Source organism: Solanum stenotomum, chromosome 10 (genome assembly GCF_019186545.1).
Source record: "Solanum stenotomum isolate F172 chromosome 10, ASM1918654v1, whole genome shotgun sequence".
NCBI classification, from domain to species: domain Eukaryota; kingdom Viridiplantae; phylum Streptophyta; class Magnoliopsida; order Solanales; family Solanaceae; genus Solanum; species Solanum stenotomum.
Genome location: NC_064291.1, coordinates 51688675 through 51709792, shown reverse-complemented (window position 1 = coordinate 51709792; position 21118 = coordinate 51688675). Strand labels below are relative to the sequence as shown.

General features: G+C 30.9%; 1 protein-coding gene across 1 annotated transcript in view; it reads right to left on the bottom strand.

The window, feature by feature from the left end:
* Positions 1-11731, bottom strand: part of LOC125841404 (serine/threonine-protein kinase SAPK3-like) — a 119136-nt gene extending 107405 nt beyond the window's left edge. Inside the window, exon 1 of the mRNA XM_049520525.1 lies at positions 11721-11731. The gene's annotated coding sequence lies outside the window, so the exon portion shown is untranslated. The remainder of the gene's footprint in view (positions 1-11720) is intronic.
* Positions 11732-21118: the final 9387 nt, after the last annotated feature.

The window sequence follows — 21118 nt, the reverse complement described above, 5'->3', positions numbered from 1 at the left end:
TAGAAAAAGAAATTCAATTTAAAAAAGGTCAACAATAGCCTTTCCTTTTGAGGTTATGACCATAAATTATGGACACCATTAAAATACATTTTTTCTCTTAAATATTCATACTTGAAAATTGGTATTTTGATGACATTAATAATGATTACCATAAATATTTTAATATTTTATCTTTACACGTAATATGTCACTACAAAATATTATTACTCAATTAATATTTGAGTAAGGCTATTATAGAGAGAAAATTTTACAAAAAGTGTACTTGTATAATGAATGGCAACACTATTATAAGTAAAATGTTATAGAGACAAAAAATATAACATAAAAAATTTGTTCTAAAGAAAATTTGGTTATTGCACTAAAATTTTGGTATAATGAATTATGGTTACATAGAGGTTTGAGTGTATGCCAAATATTTAGTTTGACCAATTCTTTATTTTAGATCTATATATTTCACTACCATAATTTAATGTTAATATATGAACAACATCACCTATGGTGAAAAATACTTCATTTCTTTAAGTTTCTACTTTATCTTTGCGGAATTGTAGTCTTCTCCTTTTTTCTACCGCATAGATAACATATACTTCTTGTCTAATGAAAGTATCTAGTATCCTATAGAAGTTGTATCATGATATAAAATATTATACTTTTTTAATAAAAAAACTAATAGATGATTAAAATTTAAAATATTATTTATAGAATCTTTAATTTTATTTAAAATCATTTTATGAACAATCACTATTTTCTTATCTATTTTTATATAGCTAGCGCGAAGTGTATCTTGTGAAATAACATTTTCTTACATTAAAATAAACACAAAATAACAGTAAATTCATACTTAAAATTATTTAAACTCAATATAAATATAAAAATGAAAAAATATATGGACAATGCATAGCTAATTAAGAAGGCAGAGGAAAATATATGTCCATGTTATATTCTCTCTAGTATTCTATTTGATTGAAATCTCTTGCCACCAATACTTTACTTTCTCCCTTCATTTTTACTTACATATATATTACAAATAATTATTATCATGACTATATTATCATATTATAAGTAAAATAAAAATCTATTATTGAATTAGTGGACTTAACATCAAAATTAATAATTCAATGGACTACGTTTATACCCGTTGTTTTAGAATGATTAGGAACAAACTCCTTCGTTTGAGGGTAAAAGAATAAAGAATGAAAAAACAAAGAAGAAATATTTTACCTCAATCATGTGTCCTTTTTCGTATTTGTTTATTATTGATGAAAAAACAAAGAAGAAACAATTGATGCATGATTTGCTACAATTTGTTCACCGATTTTTTTTTATGTGGTACCTCGAATTTCATTGAATTTCAAATTTAATCAATTGTTGCAAATAATACTCGAGTCTTTTTAATAAGAAGAAGAGACTAAGAGGAGTAGAAAACTTACAGAGATGATAGTTTAAAAGTGATAGGAAACCCCTCTATTTATAGGCTTATAGCTAACAAATAGTAGTATGAATAGGTGCTAATTGTGTATTATCAGAAAAGTTACAACCCTTGAAAAAAGTCACTGCTCTCCGAAAAATCACAACCCTTTGAAAAAGTCACTACTCATTGGAAAGGGCAAACCCCTTTGGAAAAGTCACAACNCGATTCTTTTTTTATGTGGTACCGCAAATTTCATTGAATTTCAAATTTAATCAATTGTTGCAAATATTAGTTGAGTCTTTTTAATAAGAAGAAGAGGAGTAGAAAACTTACAGAGATGATAGTTTAAAAGTGATAGGAAACCCCTCTATTTATAGCTAACAAATAGTAGTATGAATAGGTGCTAATTGTGTATTATCAGAAAAGTTACAACCCTTGAAAAAAGTCACTGCTCTCCGAAAAATCACAACCATTTGAAAAAGTCAGTACTCATCGGAAAGGGCAAACCCCTTTGGAAAAGTCACAACCATTTGAAGAAATGACAATCCTTCGGTAAAGTCACTACTCATCGAAAATGTCACAACCCGTCAAAACAATTTTCAACCCTTCGCAAAAGTCACAACCCGTTAATGTGAAAAGGTATCTACTTTTAATATAATACAATTAATTAGATAAATAAATAAATAAAACTAATTAAGTATTTTTAATTGGGGGTATTTGTAACATCCGGTAACTTGAAATAACTATGAAAAAGCTTGAAATTGGAAATAGTCATTTTTAGAAGAAAATTCAAAATCTGGAAATTTGGCTAAGTGTGGGAAATCAGTGAGTTTTGGCCAACTTTGAGCAGTCATAAATCCTAGATCAGGATGATTTAGGAGTAGTTCAAGTTATGATTGCGAAGCTTGTGGAATGATCTTTCCAACACCACCGAGTTTACTCAATTCTGAGTTTGTATGAGCGAGTTATGGCCATTGAAAGTTGGGCAGTTGGCAGGGAATCCGTCCGGAAATTTTAAGGGCATTTTGGTCTTTTCCCTAGCCATTTCTTTTGGGGTTATATTGTTGTGTTAGGCTGATCTTTGGATCATTTTGATCCCATTTTAAAAGAGTGAAAGCTAGGGCTTGAGAGAAGAAGAGGAGAAGAAGAGGAGAAAGAGGAGATCAAGCTAGTTTCCGTCAAAGATCGTCGTGGATATCGTCGGGGGTGATCCCTATCAAGGTATGTGAGTTCTTAGTGTGGGTTGATCCTTTTCCCCACACACCAAACTCATTATTATTGAGAAAAGATTGGATAGTGTTGTTGAAGTTGTTGGGTTGTGTTGTTGATGTTGATTGTGTTGTTGAAGTTATTGTTGGTTGTGGGACATGATTTGGTTGTGTGTTTGAGTTGAATCTCTTGTATGTTGAGGGATTTTGGGATCCTTAGTGTTTGGGGTTGAAACCCTTGAAGTAAGGGTGGGTTAGAGTTGGCAAAACAAGGGAGAAAAGTCGAGTTTTCTGGGCGAAGGGTTGGCGCGTCGCGCCTGCCAGAGCTCCCCAAGAAGTGCTCTGACCATCACCCCTTGGGGCGCCGCGCCCTGCAGAGCACCTCAGCTGGCCCTCTGAGCTTCAAGGGCTGGCGCTCCGCGCCTCGCAGAGCGCCAAGGACACCAAGTTCCCCCCTATCCTTCCCCACTTTCTCATGCATGTTCCTTGGTATTGTACCTATGTTTCCTAGTTGTTTCCACCACTCCAAAGTACGTTTAAATGTCTAGAACTCATCCATAAACGTGTGGTCATATACCTTGAATCCATAATCCAAGTCAAGGCGAGTTAGTATCAAGTCAAAGTGAAGTTAGAGCCAAGTCAAGTAAAGTTAAGAAATAAGTCCAAGCAAGTCCTCAAAGCTTTTCAAGAGTCAAGAGGTTCAAGTTAAGTAAAAAGTTTCAAGTCAAGCAAAGAGTATAGAGTTTCAAGTCAAGCAAAGAGTATAGAGTTTCAAGTCAAGCAAAAGTATAGAGTTTCAAGCTAAGTAAAAAGTCTCGAGTTTCAAGTTAAGTCAAGAGCATAAAGTTGAGTCCATTCTCAAAAGCTATTAGGGAACTATGTATTTCCCAAAGGGGTTTCTAAATGTTTTTACATTTGAATAAGAAAGGAACTATGATTCCAAGAGAGCCTTTGGGCTAGATTTTGAGTAATTATCTCAAACTAAAGAAAGATGTGTTTAAAGACACTTATGAGCCAAAGTATTTTTGGGAGTAGTATTGAGCACCGAAATGGGGACACGAGTTCATATTAACTGAACTCTCCATAAGAACTATGCGCCAACATGGGACTTGACGTATCATTCTTTTTAGATGATTACGTAAGATTTAGCTAGTGGATCCACTAAGCAATAGTAAGGTCCTATATCACGGCAAGGTATAGGATGGTCCTTGGGCAACGTGAGGTAAAACGTTGTATCATTACTAGGGCTCATAGTGGTGGTTGTCAGTTAAAGAATCTCCCACAAAAGTTATATTACTTTTATATAAGTAAAGTTGAGTTGTTTTTGCTTTAATCATTAACAAGATAAGTTGTTTGCATTGTTTTACAAGCTTTATACATTGCATGTGTCTTATTGCTTTATATATGTTGAGTTCAATTATTCATGAGTTGTTCAGAGTCAAGGTAAGAGTTTCTTTGTACTCCTTTCAAGCTTAAGTTGTGGTTTAGCTTTCCAGTTCGCATACTCGTACATTCCATGTACTGATGCCAGTTGGCCTGCATCTTGTTATGATGCAGACGCAGGTACCCAGGATCAGCATTCAGTACGCCGTTGATCCAGCTGAGCACTCTAGAGTCAGTGGTGAGCCTTCTTGCATTCCGGAGGACTCAATTATTTTGTGTTCATAGTTTTGTTTTATTAGGGTGTTGCGGGGTCTGTCCCGACATCCATCTCAGTATTTTAGAGGCTTCATAGACAGTCAGTCAATTAGTTTTGAGTCTCGCATCTATGTATATATATAATATTCTATTTTGAGACTCGAGTTACCTTTTTGGCCAGATTTTTATCAAGTGGTTGTTTTATAACCTTTCATTGCATTATGTAATGCTATCGAGTTGAGTTTCCGCTGAGTTAAGAAAGTCAGGCCAAGGGTTCGCTTGGGGCCATCAATGGTCTCCGAGTGCCGATCCCGCCCAGGGTATAGGCTCGGGGCGTGACAGTATTATAGTAATTTGAGAGTTCATGCTTTTAAGGTAGTATAGATATGATTATCATAATTTCGCGATGATTCATTTATATTAAAACACACCCCGATTTTGCAAATTTGGCTGATTTTTTTTAAAAAAGAAATAATAATTACTTGACCGAATCATCATTCGCCATGTGGACAAAATGATTTTGCAAAATCGGATGTGGTTTTGAATCAATCCATGATGGCATGTATGATCATTTTTCAAGCAGAAATAACATAGATGAGCCAAACTTTTAGCAGACGGCATAATATATGAGCATTTTCTCAAAGTTCGATAGCATATTTGAGCCTTTTCCCTAAAATTTATAAAGACCTATAGTATTTAGTAATATTTGCACCTATTCTTTGCTACTGCTATGTAATTTCATTGGAAGTTTCTTTTACTATGGTTGTTAAATATTATTGTCTATATGACGAGTCGGCAATTTTCTTTATAGAAAGATAAACGCGTACACTTTTTGAAAAGGTAAATTGTATCACTGCTAGTGAACTTTTTTCGTGGAAATTGACTTGGGTCAACAACAATAATGCATTATATATATAGAGAGAAAAGACATAAAGTCACCACTGAAATTGTCTCGAATTTTCAAAAAAACACCTTAATTTTGCGGGTGTCCTATTACCCCATTGAACAACTTCACAATAGTATGTATACCCCATTTTTCACTCAATACCACTTATACAAAAATATTTGTAAGTCACGCACTAATAGTCACTTGACACGTGTTAAAAGTAATTTTAAATTATTTTTATTTGGTTTCTTTGCTTTTTTTTTTTTTCTTATTTTCTTTCTTCTTCGCCTCAACCTCTGTTCTTCTGCCATTCCTTTCATGGCAATGAACAGTCGCCAAACCTGCTGTGGCGGGACGGAATTTCCTAACAGCACTATCAGTTATTTGTCAAACTACCACCAATTAATTTATTTATGAAAATAAATATTGTCAAATAATCAAAATCTAAATACTCAAAATATCACCAAATCAAAATCTGACATTTAAATCACCACTTTCTCCAACTTCTTACTCCCAAATCGAGTTTTCATAGTTTCATTATTCCCAAATCCCAAACTTGATTTGTAGGAGGAATAAAATCACTAAACTAATTTGCTTTTTTTTTTTTTTTTAAAAAAAAGAATAAGAATGAACACAATAACATTAGTTTTAAAAACAAGACAATGACCAAAAAGGAAAAAGAGCAAAAGAAAAAAAAATGAAGAAATACATAGATGCCCAAGAAATATGAGTAAGCTAATGATGGTAGGGAATATGAGAAAAAAGATTTGAAAATTAAAAACTATTCCTAATAAAGCTTAAAAAGAATTAATACATGGGTTTTTATATTTTTTCAAAATAAGTCAAATCGGAGTGCCTCATGGCAATTTTACATTGGTCTGAAGATGTATGAACAGTCCTTCACGCTCCCATATTTCGTGACAACACGAGTGGAGTTATTAGTCTAAAGGGTATATTTATTGTGGATTTAGATAGTTTCGTGGGATAATAGGACACCCGCAAAGTTAAGGTGTCTTTTTGAAAATTCGAAACAACTTCAGTGGTGACTTTATGTTTTTTCTCTATATATATACAATAAGTTCCTAGCTAGTTAGATATATAATAATATATCCAATGGAGTACCAAAAATTGGTAATTGCTTTCTGTTACTATTCACTTTTTATACTTTTTGTCCATAAATCTCAGCATACATATGCTGCTGAGAAACATCTATGTGCCCGCCATGAAGCTTTTTATTTGCTTCAATTTAAGCAAGGACTCACATTTGATCCAAATGCTCATCAATATTGTGACGACACCCGAGCCAAGACATTGTCCTGGAATATTACAGGAGATTGTTGTGAATAGGATGGTGTTACTTGCAATCGATTTACGGGTCATGTCATAGGCCTCGATCTTTCTTCAAGCTGTCTTAAGGGAACCATCTATGCTAACAGCAGCCTCACAAAACTTGGTCATCTCCAAAGACTCAACCTTGCCTTCAACGACTTGGATGACTTTCCACTTGGAAATAGTATTAGTAAACTCAGTAGTTTGACGCANACTATAAGTACAAGTTCCTAGCTAGTTAGATATATCCAATGGAGTACCAACAATTGCTAATAGCTTTTTGCTTCTATTCACTTTTTATACAACAATCTCAGCTTACATATGCTGGAAAACATCTTTGTGCCCGCAATGAAGCTTTTTATTTGCTTCAATTTAAACAAGGCCTCACCGTTGATCAAAATGCTTTTCACTATAGTTGTGACGACTTGGCCCAAGCCAAGACTTTGTCCTGGAATGTTACAGGAGATTGTTGTGAATGGGATGGTGTTACTTGCAATCGATTTACGGGTCATGTCATAGGCCTCGATCTTTCTTCAAGCTGTCTTAAGGGAACCATCTATGCTAACAGCAGCCTCACAAAACTTGGTCATCTCCAAAGACTCAACCTTGCCTTCAACGACTTGGATGACTTTCCACTTGGAAATAGTATTAGTAAACTCAGTAGTTTGACGCATCTCAATCTTTCGGATTCTGGAATGGAGATGCAGATCCTTGCAGGATTATCCAACTTGTCTAAGTTGATTTCACTTGACCTCTCCATGAATTACTTCCTAGTTGGCCGAACAACATTCACAAGTTTGCTGCAGAATTTAACCAACTTAGAGGTACTGTTGTTTGACAAAGTGGACGCACCAATTGAGTTACCTAAGAATTTTCCTTCTTCCCTTAGGAAATTAAGTCTTGAAGCCACCTACATGTTTGGGAACATAAGTGATTCTCAGCTTTTTCATCTACCAAACTTGCAAGTCCTGAGATTGGGATGGAATCCTTCATTAACAGGCATTTTGCCGAATATTAATTGGAGTTTGAGTAAAAGTATTTTAGAGTTGGACTTTTCTTATACTGGTATTTTTGGGAAGGTACCTGATTCTGTTGGTAATCTCCATTCTATTTGCTATTTAGATCTCTCTTCCAACAGTTTATCTGGCTCGATTCCAGAATCCATCGGCAACCTCACTGCAATCACAGAGTTAACGCTTTCAAGTAACAGCTTCACTGGTAATGTTCTCTCAACTATCTCAAAATTAAACAAACTTGTTCATTTAGATCTCTCAAACAACCATTTTCAAGGCTCATTTCCAGAATCCATTGGCAACCTCACAAATATCATAAAGTTAACGCTTCAATGTAACAACTTCACTGGTACTGTTCCCTCAACTATCTCAAAATTAAACAAACTCGTTAAGTTAGATCTCTCTTTCAACCATTTTCAAGGCTCGATTCCGAAATCCATTGGCAACCTCATTGCAATCACACAGTTGAAGCTTTCAACTAACAGCTTCACCGGAAATGTTCCCTCATCTATCCGAAAGCTGAACAAACTTCACTCTGTTGGGTTATGAAGGAGATTAGGGCGTTATGCGGAAGCTTACAATTGCAAATCATATGGTTGACAAATCATACGACAAATAAAAAGATACTAAAGATATATTATTAATATGGTTTGGTCAAACGACCTACATATTGAAAACTAACACTAAAAAAAACATAAGTATGTTTAGGAGAAAATCTCCCCATAAACAAGACTACAAGACTCTTAAACGACTACATTGTGGATATCATTGTGTTTTTGTTAGAAGAAACAAACCTATATTTATAGAGTCCTAAAACCTTTTCTTACTAGAAAAAGAGTCCTAAAAGGAGAGAATAAACCAAATATGAAAGAATATTATATTTTCCTTTCAAGAAAAGTAAAAACATTTATGATAATATTTTGTCTTTTTCTTTAAGAAAAAATAAATCTTAAATTATGGTAAGAAAATCAGGGCAAAACCCTAACACACTCCTTATCTCTCTCTCTCAATAATTTTGAAGGCTCGATTCCAGACATCTTTGCCAACTTTTCAGAGCTGTATACTTTAGATTTTAAAAGAAATAATTTCACTGGCCCATTCCCTTATTCAATTGCAACCTTGACACGCCTTGGGAGTTTAGAGTTGCAAAACAATTCACTAACTGGTCCACTTCCCTCTAATATAAGCGGACTTCAAGAGCTGTATTATCTTGATTTGTCCTTCAATTATTTCACTGGCACAACACCCCCTTGGTTATTCCATCTTCCATCCTTGATTAATTTATATGTTCAACACAATCAATTTACTGGATTGCCAAATGAGCTTAAGAGAAGTTCTTCAGATTTCACTGATGTTAATCTTTCAAACAACCAGTTGTACGGCGAAATCCCTGATTGGATATTATCTTTGAGAATTCATAGCCTGGATATCTCTCATAACTTCCTCACAGGCTTTGAAAAACAAGTATGGAGTTCAACGGATTTGTGGTCGCTTAATTTGGAAAACAATTTTCTTCAAGGGCCTTTGCATCAATCCATTTGTGACTTGATTTACCTTAAAGTCCTCATTTTGGCTCAGAACAATTTCAGTGGTTCAATCCCAGGATGTTTGGGTACTCCCAATAGCTACATTTTTATTATAGACTTGCGAATGAACAATTTTCATGGAGAGATACCAAGATTCTTACATAAAGGGTTACAATATCTCGGTGTGTATGGCAATCAATTGAGGGGACAAGTCCCGCGATCCTTGGTTAACTGTACAAGCTTGGTGGAAATCCTGATTTATGTGGATTTCCACTGTCAAAAGAATGTGGAAACAAAAATGAGTCACCACTTGAACAAGATGATGATGATGATGATGATTCATTTTTTATGAGCGGGTTCACATGGGAAGCAGTGGTAATAGGTTATGGTTGTGGTATGATATTTGGATTGTTGATAGGAGGCCTCATGTTTCTATTCGAAAATCCAAAATGGTATGTGAACTTTGCTGAAGATATTGTTCAACACATTGCTGCTAACAAGCGAACAAGGCAAAAGAAGAGACGTCAAAGACGTGGTTTAAGAATGAATTAGTAATATACCAGGTATGGATCAAAACTTTTTGTAGCTATTTATATGATAACTTTGCTAATTTTTCCTAAATATTAAAAACCTCAATTTGTGTGTGCAGAGTTTGCTGGAGAGTTGGGCAAATTCATTAGCAATGGATGCATCTGTTACATTTGAATTCTATAGTTTTGTGACTAATAATAAATAAGCTTTTGACTTAGTAACCTATGTACTCTGTTTGGATGGTTGTCTCATAATATACTGTATTGTATTTTATTGTTAGTTGGGCAATATGAACCTTCTATTATCTACTAGTTTAATGCAACATATGAACCCTCATATGGTTAATTGCAAAGTTACATACAGTTTCAAATCGAAAAAGAAGCCTATGGATCGAAATTAGTAGTATAAAATGTGTCAACATCTCAATTGGTGTGGTTTATAATAATGCTAATAAACTAAAGAATTGTTGTTTGAGGCCCAACTACTACTTCCAAGGAGGCTATTTCAGAGATGTCATTTTTATATTGCCAATGATGATTATGTTCATTAAATTGAAATAAATTTAATGGGACAGGATAAGGCAGAATTGAAACAGGGCAGAAAGCAAAACAGAGCAAGTCAAGGCAAACTTTAGCGGGACAAGACTTTAACCCGCTCCGCCCATTGTCATCCCTAATCGCTATTCATGTATTAAATCCGCCCGATTCCCCGATTATTAGTGAAAAAGAAAAAAATTGTATGTATGAATCGTCATATTGATCTCAAATCCTCAAGTGTTAACAAAAGTAATTCGAAGAAATAAATTTAAAAAAATTAACATCCTATTAATTTTGTCAAAAAAATCACACGCATTCAACGTGGATTACCGTTTGAATTACGTTAAAACTTGAAACAGACTTGTAATTTAGTTTAAGGGTGCGTGTAATAAGGTCAAGGTGGTGTGTTTATTTTATTTTATTTACAAATTCAAATTCTCAGTATATATGATTGGTGACCTGAAAAATAAATTTTTTACTTATTATAATCAATTGAATTTACTTATAATTAAAAACATGTTATTCGTTTCAATTTATGCAATGTAGTGTAACTTGACATAGAGTTAAAGGAAAAAAAAGTTATTTTTCTTTTAAATTTGTGGTCTAAAATAAATTGGAGTTGTTTGTGTAACTATAAATCATTTTAATTTTAAAGGTAAATTATTACTAAATACAAAAATATACCCTTTTTTTAAGACTGACTAAAAAAAAAGCGACTCATATAATATAATATGGACAAAGGGAGTAAGATATAGCCTGATAGACTATCCTTTTGAAAAATGTGGTAAACAACATATCTTTTTCTTCTTGAGTAATAAATAATAATGTTTATTTTGCAGGTCACCATATCATATATACTGAGAATTTGATTTTGTTTATTGTTTATGTATAAAATAAATAAATAAAATAATAATAATAATGTTAACTACTGAGTTTATTAGTGAAAAAAAAAGTAGTATGAATGAATGGTGAAAAGATAAAGTAACATCGCTATTCATTTTTGTCAAAAAAAATCATCACACGCACTCACAGTGGATTATGCGTTTGAATCACGGTTTGCAACACATTTTAAATATATAGAAATTAAATTAGCCATAAAAAACATGTAGAAATATATTTTTTATTAATAAAACAATGAGTACTATTTTATTTATTCCTTGATTCTTCCTTCTCTTTTCTCTGTGATTTGAGGGGTATTATGATGATTTGGACTTGATCTCCATGAAAGAATATTTAATTATCAAGAATGGTCTAACATATTTTGATCTCTTTGTAAATATTCCATGAATTTGCGGAATTCGAGATGCCTCTTAAAGGGAATATAATAGTACTCTTTATATTGGCATAAGCTAGAGTTTAGGGTAGAGTTACCTTCAATAATTCTAACTGAAATTGAACACGTCTTGTGGAGCCTACAAAATTTCAATGTCTACACATGATCGATAATGTTAAATTGATCGATAGTATAAAACTTTTAGGCCTGAGGCAAACAATAATACAATACTCATTTTGTTACGTACCACACCCAATATAAAACACTTAATACTTCCGTTTTAATTTTTATATGATGTAGTTTAACTTGACATGGAGTTCAAGAAAAATGATTTTTTTTAAAGTATGGTCTAAAATAAGTCAAAGATGTTAAATCACACATTTAAAAGTTAAATTATTACTACTAATACAAAAATGTCCTTTTTTTGAGACAAACTATAAAGAAAAGTGACTCATATAATTAGGACAAATGGAGTATTTCTCTTATGTTAAACAAACCAATCTGAATATAAACTTAGTAAGTATCAAGCGGATTAGGTTATGACCTCCTTTTTAGCTCATTTCAACCTAACCTGCATAAGTCCAAGTAACATTAAAGCAGATCAATGATCCGTCTATTTATTAACCTATTTTGTCATTCATAAATCCAACTCAATCCCTCCATTTGAAAACCTTAGTTGCAGCTATTCTTTGCAACTACTTAATTTCATTGGAAAACACTTTTTCTATGGTTGTCAATTAGTGGCTTAATATTTCAAGTTGGCAATATTCATTTTAGAAACATAAAGGTGTAGACTTTTTGAAATGGAAAATTGTCCCAAAAGCATTAACATAGAAAAATAATGATCTCTTATCGTGAATTAATTATGACATTTGAATATTATGCATCTGTCTCCCTACTTGATGAGCTGTGCTAGAAGAAGACATGGTTGATAGGTTCAATCGTAAGTTCGGTGAAATATATTGCGTGAGTCACAGGTATCTAGAGAATTATGTATACATTTTCGATTTAAAGTCTACAGGATGTGTGAATTAGGCTAAGAAATCGTTATATTGACTTGGGTGCGTGTACCAGGTCAAAGTGGAAATTGACTTGGGTCTAACAACAATAATAATGCATTATTGATAAAAACTAGTTCTGGGAACGTGCGTGGGTAACAAGTTTCACCCCTGCTACTATATAAATATGGAGTACAAATTTGTAGCTAGTTAGATCGATATATCAAATGGAGTACCAACAATTGCTAATAGCTTTCTGCTTCTATTCACTTTTTGTCCGACAATCTCAGCTTACATATGCTGGGAAACATCTCTGTGCCCGCAATGAGTCTTTTTATTTGCTTCAATTTAAGCAAGGCCTCACAGTTGATCGAAAAGCTTATGACTGTGACAGCGAGGCCCGAGCCAAAACTTTGTCCTGGAATATTGTTACAGGAGATTGTTGCGAATGGGATGGTGTTACTTGCAATGGATTTACGGGTCATGTCATAGGACTCGATCTTTCTTCGAGTTGTCTTAGTGGAACCATCCATGCTAACAATAGCCTCACAAAACTTGATCATCTCCAAAGACTCAACCTTGCCTTCAATGAGTTCAATGACTTTCCACTTGGAAACAGTATTAGTGAACTCAGTCGTTTGACGCATCTCAATCTTTCGGATTCTGGATTTACTGAAGGGGGATGATCCCGCCAGGATTATCCAACTTGTCTAAGCTGATTTCACTTGACCTCTCCTGGAATTACATTCATGTTGCGCGAACAGCCTTCAGAAGTTTGCTGCAGAATTTAACCAACTTAGAGGTACTGTTGTTTGACAACGCGTACGCACCATTTGAGTTGCCTAAGAATTTTCCTTCTTCCCTTAGGAAGTTAAGTCTTGAAGGCACCAACATGTTTGGGAACATAAGTGATTCTCAGTTTTTTCATCTACCAAACTTGCAAGTGCTGAGATTGGGAGATAATCCTTTATTAACAGGCACTTTGCCGAATTTTAATTGGAATTTCAGTGGAAGTGTTTTAGAGTTGGACTTCTCTAATACTGATATTTTTGGGAAGGTACCTGATTCTATTGGTAATCTCTATTCTCTTTGGCATTTGAACCTCTTTAATTGCCAGAATCCTTTGGCAACCTCACTACAATCAGAGAGTTGATACTTTCAGGTAACAACTTCACTGGTAATGTTCTCTCAACTATCTCAAAATTAAACAAACTCGTTAATTTAGATCTCTCTTCCAACCATTTTCGAGGCTCGATTCCAGAATCCATTGGCAACCTCACTGCAATCACAGAGTTGACACTTTCAGATAACAGCTTCACCGGAAATGTTCCCTCAAGTATCAGAAAGCTGAATAAACTTCACTCCTTATCTCTCTCTTCCAATAATTTTGAAGGCTTGATTCCAGACATCTTTGCCAACTTTTCAGAGCTGTATAGTTTAAATTTTCACAGTAACTATTTCACTGGCCCATTCCCTTATTCAATTGCAACCTTGACACACCTTAATAGTTTAGAGTTGCAAAACAATTTACTAACTGGTCTACTTCCCTCTAATGTAAGCGGACTTCAAGAGCTGTTTAATCTTGATCTGTCCTTCAATTATTTCACTGGCGCAACACCCCCTTGGTTATAAAAGGTAATGAGTATGATATGAGAATCACGTCAATTATGACGAGTGTTGATTTATCAAGCAACAGGTTTGAAGGATATATTCCAAATTCCATTGGAAATCTGAGCTCACTTGTGTTACTCAACCTGTCTCACAACAGCTTCCGTGGTTGTATTCCTTCAGAATTGGCACAATTGCAGCAGCTCGAAGCATTAGATCTCTCAATGAACAGACTCATTGGAGAAATTCCAGGTCTATTGTCGAGTTTGACATTTCTTGAGGTCTTAAACCTTTCCTACAATCATCTGGTTGGGCACATTCCTATTGGGAAACAGTTCAATACATTTCCATATTATTCGTATCGTGAAAATCCTGATTTATGTGGATTTCCACTGTCAAAAGAATGTGGAAACAATAATGAGTCACCACTTGAACACGATGATGATGATGATTCATATTTTATGAGTGGGTTCACATGGGAAGCAGTGGTAATAGGTTATGGTTGTGGTATGATATTTGGATTGTTGATAGGAAGCCTCATGTTTCTATTGGAAAAACCAAAGTGGTATGTGAACTTTGCTGAAGATATTGCTCAACACATTGCTGCTAAGTAGCGAACAAGGCAAAAGAAGAGACGTCAAAGAAGAATGAATTAGTAATTCATCAGGTATGCATCAAAACTTTTTGTAGCTATTTATATGATAATTTTGTTATTTTTTCCTAAATATTCAAAAACTCAATTTGTGTGTGCAGAGTTTGCTGGAGAGTTGGACAAATTCATTAGCAATGGATGCATCTATTACATTTGATTTCTATAGTTTTGTGGCAAATAATAAATAAGCAACCTCTGTACTCTGTTTGGATGGTTGTCGCATAATGTATTGTATTTTATTGTTAGTTCGGCAATATGAGTCCTCTATTACCTACTAGTTTAATGCAACATATAAATTCTGATATATTTAATTGAAACGTTACATACAGTTTCAAAGCCTATGGACCGAAATTAATGAGAAATTTTCAAGGTCAAAAGTCAAAACTTATTAAACTTGAAGTTTCGCCCACAAAACAAACAAGGTCAAAAGTTCACAGATCAGCCAACTTCAAGGTCATTCTGGTAAATCATCCTTTCTTTGGTTAGAATGTAATTTCATTGGAAGCAAAAATAAATTTGGGTTCATCTTCCAGTCCATCTAATTATCTTACTATTTCTCAAATTAAATGGTAGAATGTTTGAAATGGTAAGTTCTAGACTTCTAGTGTTGAAAGATACATTTCGAAGGGAAAAAAAAGAAGGAACTTATGGGTGCATTCTGTTCTTCAACTTCCACTTCCTGCCCTTTTTCATTAAAGTAATTTCGGGCAAGACAATTTTTAGATGCGTATATCTGAACTCCATATTGGCGAGCCTAAAAATGATTTAAAAGCGGCTTAACTTATGAAATTGATTGGAGAGAGTAGTAAATTATGAAACTTATACATTTTCTTTTTCTATGATGATACAAGTAGTAAACAAACAATAATGTTGTGTTGTTGAGTAGAACAATCATGCTCATTTTGTAACGTATAACAACATGTATTTTTCTTGTGTTAAATAAATTTTAAATTTAAAACTTAGTAAAAATTATACCGAGTTAAATTAAGTACCCGTGTTTTGCTCATTTGACATCCTTAGTTGCACCTATTCTTTGCTACTAGTATGTAATTTCATTGGAAGAAACTTTTTGTATGGTTGTTAAATAATGACTATTTCACAAGTTGGCAATTTTCTAATCTATATATATTATTTTTTTATTTTAATTTATGTCATATTATGGAATTTGAGAAGTTATTGAAATTTTTATATGATTTTAAAAATATTTTAAATTTTTAGCTATTGTGATTTGTAGTACTTTTTTTTAACATAATTTTGAAAATAATATTTATTACTCTATTTGTTCTAATTTATGTGGCACACGCAGAATTTCAAATATTAACCATTTTTTATATGTCTCTTTAATATATTAAGTTGTTAATTATTGTATTTTATAGTACATTTTGAACCTAATTTTTTAATAATATATGTTATTTGCCATGTCCCAATTTATGTGGCATTAATTGATAGATTTGTTGGAGTCGAGAGATTTATTTTGTTAATTATTCTAATTTATAGTTTTTTTTTTCATCAATTTCAAACAATATATATTGTTAATTGATAGAATAATTTTAATGTGATTTTTTTAAAAAAATATGTCTGACTCTCCACGTCCCAATTTATGTGGCACATGTAAAGTTTTCACAATTAACCAAAATTTTAATACATTTAAAAAAATATTTTTAAGTCGTTAAATTTTAAGTAATTTAAATTGTTGTATTATTTATTACAATTTATAATACTTTTAAAGTAGTTGAAATATTGTACTATTTATTATGATTTATAACACTTTTTTTTTAATTTATGTCATATTATGGAATTTGAGAAGTTATTGAAATTTTTATATGATTTTAAAAATATTTTAAATTTTTAGCTATTGTGATTTGTAGTACTTTTTTTTAACATAATTTCGAAAATAATATTTATTACTCTATTTGTTCTAATTTATGTGGCACACGCAGAATTTCAAATATTAACCCTTTTTTATATGTCTCTTTAATATATTAAGTCGTTAATTATAGTATTTTATAGTACATTTTGAACCTAATTTTTTAATAATATATGTTATTTGCCATGTCCCAATTTATGTGGCATTAATTGATAGATTTGTTGGAGTCGAGAGATTTATTTTGTTAATTATTGTAATTTATAATTTGTTTTTCGTCAATTTCGTCGACTATTTTTTTTTATTAATTATTGTAATTTACTGTTTCTTTTTCGTAAATTTCAAACAATATATGTTTATTATATAATCCATTTTATGTGGTACCAATAGAATTTAGAGAGTCAATTAAATTTTTTATATAAGTTTTAAATAATTAAGCTGTTAATTATTGTAATGTATAGTATTACTTATATTATTTTTAAATATATTTAAATATTATATGTTAGGTTTTTTATCCTAATTTATATGGCATTGATAGAATTTAAAATGTCCAATAATTGTTAATTATGGTAATAGATAATATGGAGTATTTAAGTCATTTATAGTATAGTAATTAATATATAATATGTATTTAAGTGTTATATTATGGAATTTGAGAAGTTATTGAAATTTTTATATGATTTTAAAAATATTTTAAATTGTTAGCTATTGTGATTTGCAGTACTTTCTTTTTTACATAATTTTGAAAATAATATTTATTACTCTGTTTGTTCTAATTTATGTGGCACATGCAGAATTTCAAATATTAACCATTTTTTATATGTCTCTTTAATATATTAAGTTGTTAATTATTGTATTTTATAGTACATTTTGAACCTAATTTTTTAATAATATATGTTATTTGCCATGTCCCAATTTATGTGGCATTAATTGATAGATTTGTTGGAGTCGAGAGATTTATTTTGTTAATTATTGTAATTTATAATTTGTTTTTCGTCAATTTCGTCGACTATTTTTTTTATTAATTATTGTAATTTATTGTTTCTTTTTCGTCAATTTCAAACAATATATGTTTATTATATAATCCATTTTATGTGGTACCAATAGAATTTAGAGAGTCAATTAAATTTTTTATATAAGTTTTAAATAATTAAGCTGTTAATTATTGTAATGTATAGTATTACTTATATTATTTTTAAATATATTTAAATATTATATGTTAGGTTTTTTATCCTAATTTATATGGCATTGATAGAATTTAAAGTGTCAAATAATTGTTAATTATTGTAATAGATAATATGGAGTATTTAAGTCATTTATAGTATAGTAATTAATATATAATATGTAGTATTTAAGTGGAAGGTGGTGGGCCCCACTTATATAGTTTGATAAATATATTGGATATTAGTAGTGATTTATAGTATAGTAATTAATAATATATAATATGTAGTATTTAAGTGGAAGGTGGTGGGGCCCACTTATATATTTTATAAATATATTGGACATTAGTAGTGATCTTATTGGAACATTGGTAGTCATTCCTAGACTCTTATATAATATAGTAATATATATAAACCTGGATATAAACAATTTGATATGACACCTCTCTATGACCTCCATTTTTATTTATCTTTTATCTCCTTTTTTTGACATTTTATATTTGTTTTCTATTTTTAAATTTATACTTTAAAAAACTGAAAGTGTTTAAATGCATTACCAATTAATCACACCCCTTTTAAACATTTCTCAAATTAATATACATTTAAGTAAATGGAAGATAAAGAGACCAAAAGCTTTTCATTTTCCACAACTGTTTATATTTAGCCTATAAAATAGAAACATTTGATCATCCATAAACAACAACAATAGACTCCTTCGCCTCTTCTTCTTCTCGTCAATCAATTTCTGAATATCACGTTGTTTATAAAGAAAGGTCATGCAACAAGCGTACCTTCTCAAAATAAAAGACTTTTTGAAAGGATGTTGCACTATAATTTTTCCTACAAAGAGATATTTCTTGGGGAAAAAATTCATTTGTTGAGAAATTCCTTCGCCTCTTCTTCTTCACGTCAATCAATTTCTGGATATCACATTGTTTATCAAGAAAGGTCATGCAACAAGCGTACCTTCTCAAAATAAAAGACTTTTTCAAAGGATGTTGCACGATAATTTTCCCTACAAAGAGATATTTGTTGGGGAAAAAATCATTTGGTTGAGAAATTTATAAGAGTGTAGATTGTTCAAAGGGCAGAAGAATATTTGGAGAAAGAATCAATCTATTTATGGAATTCATATCAAATTAAGAGGAGAATAAGGAAGAATTATTTGAAGGAAAAATTAATATATTTATGAAATTCATATCAAATTAGAAGGAGGATAAGGAAAAATTTATTTTCTCATTTGAAAAGAGTCAAAATTAATGCTGACATTATTTCTTTCAACTTCTTTGTTCTATTAATTTCTTTCTTTTTTATTTTTTCTTAAAAGTATTTTCTATTTTCTTTTTTCTTTTATGATATCATGCAAATATTAGTTACAAGAAAGAAATCTAAAATTTATATTATATAATACCATGATAAATGAACATGTGTGCGTGCGTATATATATATATATCCCCTCCGGTACAAATTTGTTCAGGGACACTATTAATTTTTGTCAAGTTTTCAAATAGTATTTAATAGTTGGGATCATTTCATTATATATGGCTACTAAAATAATTGAAAATCTTAAATAATTCAAATAAGTGAAAAAACAAAGATAGAATTTAATATATAAAACGTTTTCAAAAGTAAACTCAAATGTTAGGATTACATTTTATTTTTGTATTTATTAATTGATAGGATTTCACCTCAAAAGGAAATCCTATCAATTATATTTAAGGGTAAGTCCATTATATTAAAGGTAGTCATATTTTACCTTACTATTTTATATTTAAGGTATTCATATTTTAATTATTTTCATCATTAATGCTATTAAATCTCATTTCCATTTCTCAATTATCTCATCATTAATGCTTAAATCACTCATTTTTCTTTCTTTGAGGTTTTTTTTAAGAATTTATTTAACTTAAGGAATTAGGTATTATAACTTTATATGCGTTGTATTTTATTTTTTTTAATCAGAATTTAATTTATCATTTTATTCTTTTTAATCATTTCTTCGGCTAAAAATCTATATCTATATATAATACTAAAGTTAAATGACAAAAAAAAAGTAAGGTGACATGTCTTATTGAACAGTATTATTATTTATCCCTTTTTTCGGAATTTTGAACTTTTTTTTTTTGATTAAGACTTGTATTTTTTTTATTTCTTTCCTTATTAATTATTGACATTTCTTACATTTCTTCAAATCTATCCATCTTCTTCTCTTTCTTTCATCTTCCTTAAACAAAAAATGAATATAATTTCCTCATTATTGTCATTTATTTTGTTTCCTTAAAATGCCTCTCCTGTCATTTTTTCTCTAAATAAAATTATCTTAATATATCCATTATTAAAATTCTTTACATAATTATGAGTATTAAATAAGGAAGAAAATCACGTAATAGTATAGAATGTTAATATTCATTGAATAATAATTTAACCATTTTCTTAAATTTTTATTTAGATTGCCTATAAACTTTCTTCACTTCATTTCTCCAATCATAAAAATAGTTATTATACAATTATGGTATTAAATTGCACTTAAATTATTATTTTATATTGTGTCTTTTCAAATTCAGTAGTTGATGATAAATTTCATCAAAAAAAAAAAAAAACCCCTCTCTCTCTCTCTCTTCCATCTTCTTTCAAGTAATGTAAGTTTCCTCATTTATTTCATTTCCTTAAATACCTCCCTTGAATTTATTACAATCATTTTCTCCTCTCTTTTTTTTTTCTCTGTAAATAAATCAAAATTGTGAATTTATATAGACACAAAATGAAGAAATATTGGGGGTTATGAATATGAAAACTTAAAAATCATGGAGTTAATGATATTATTAAGAGAGGAAGTTTAATAGATATAAGTTATGGAGGTGATGCATTAAAAATAAATAAAAGGAAAAAACACATATGAAGAAGATAAAAGAAATAAATTTATATTATATAAAGATATAGGTTTTTTACATTGAATAAATAAAAATATAACAAAAAAATGAAGTGATTTAAGAAAATGATACTATAAATAACATAAACAAAATAAAAGAAAATAAGTGATTTAAGGAAATGATATAAATTATTATTATTATTATTATATATATATATATTTTTCTTCTATATAGAAGAGTGAAGACGACCGACGACCAATGGCAGAGTTATAAATATACTCATTATTCAAGGGTACTATGGTCATTATACAAAACTTATCTTTTTAAGCAAACCACATATGCCTCTTCCATATTCTTCCAGAATGTTCTTCCTCTTTCATCATTTTTGCATATTATTAAGAGATTAGGAATCAAGCAAATGAAAATTGCTAGGATCTTCTCAAACCCGTTCTTCTTCTTTTACTCAAACCGGAAAAAGTAGATGCAAGTCTCTGCTATTTCCATCTTTTCAGCAGGCTATCGCCATTTTTAGGTATGTATATTCTTCCTTCAATGTTCTTCGTCTTCATCTTATTCTTTATATTTCTTTTTTTTTTCCCTTTATATGTACAAGTT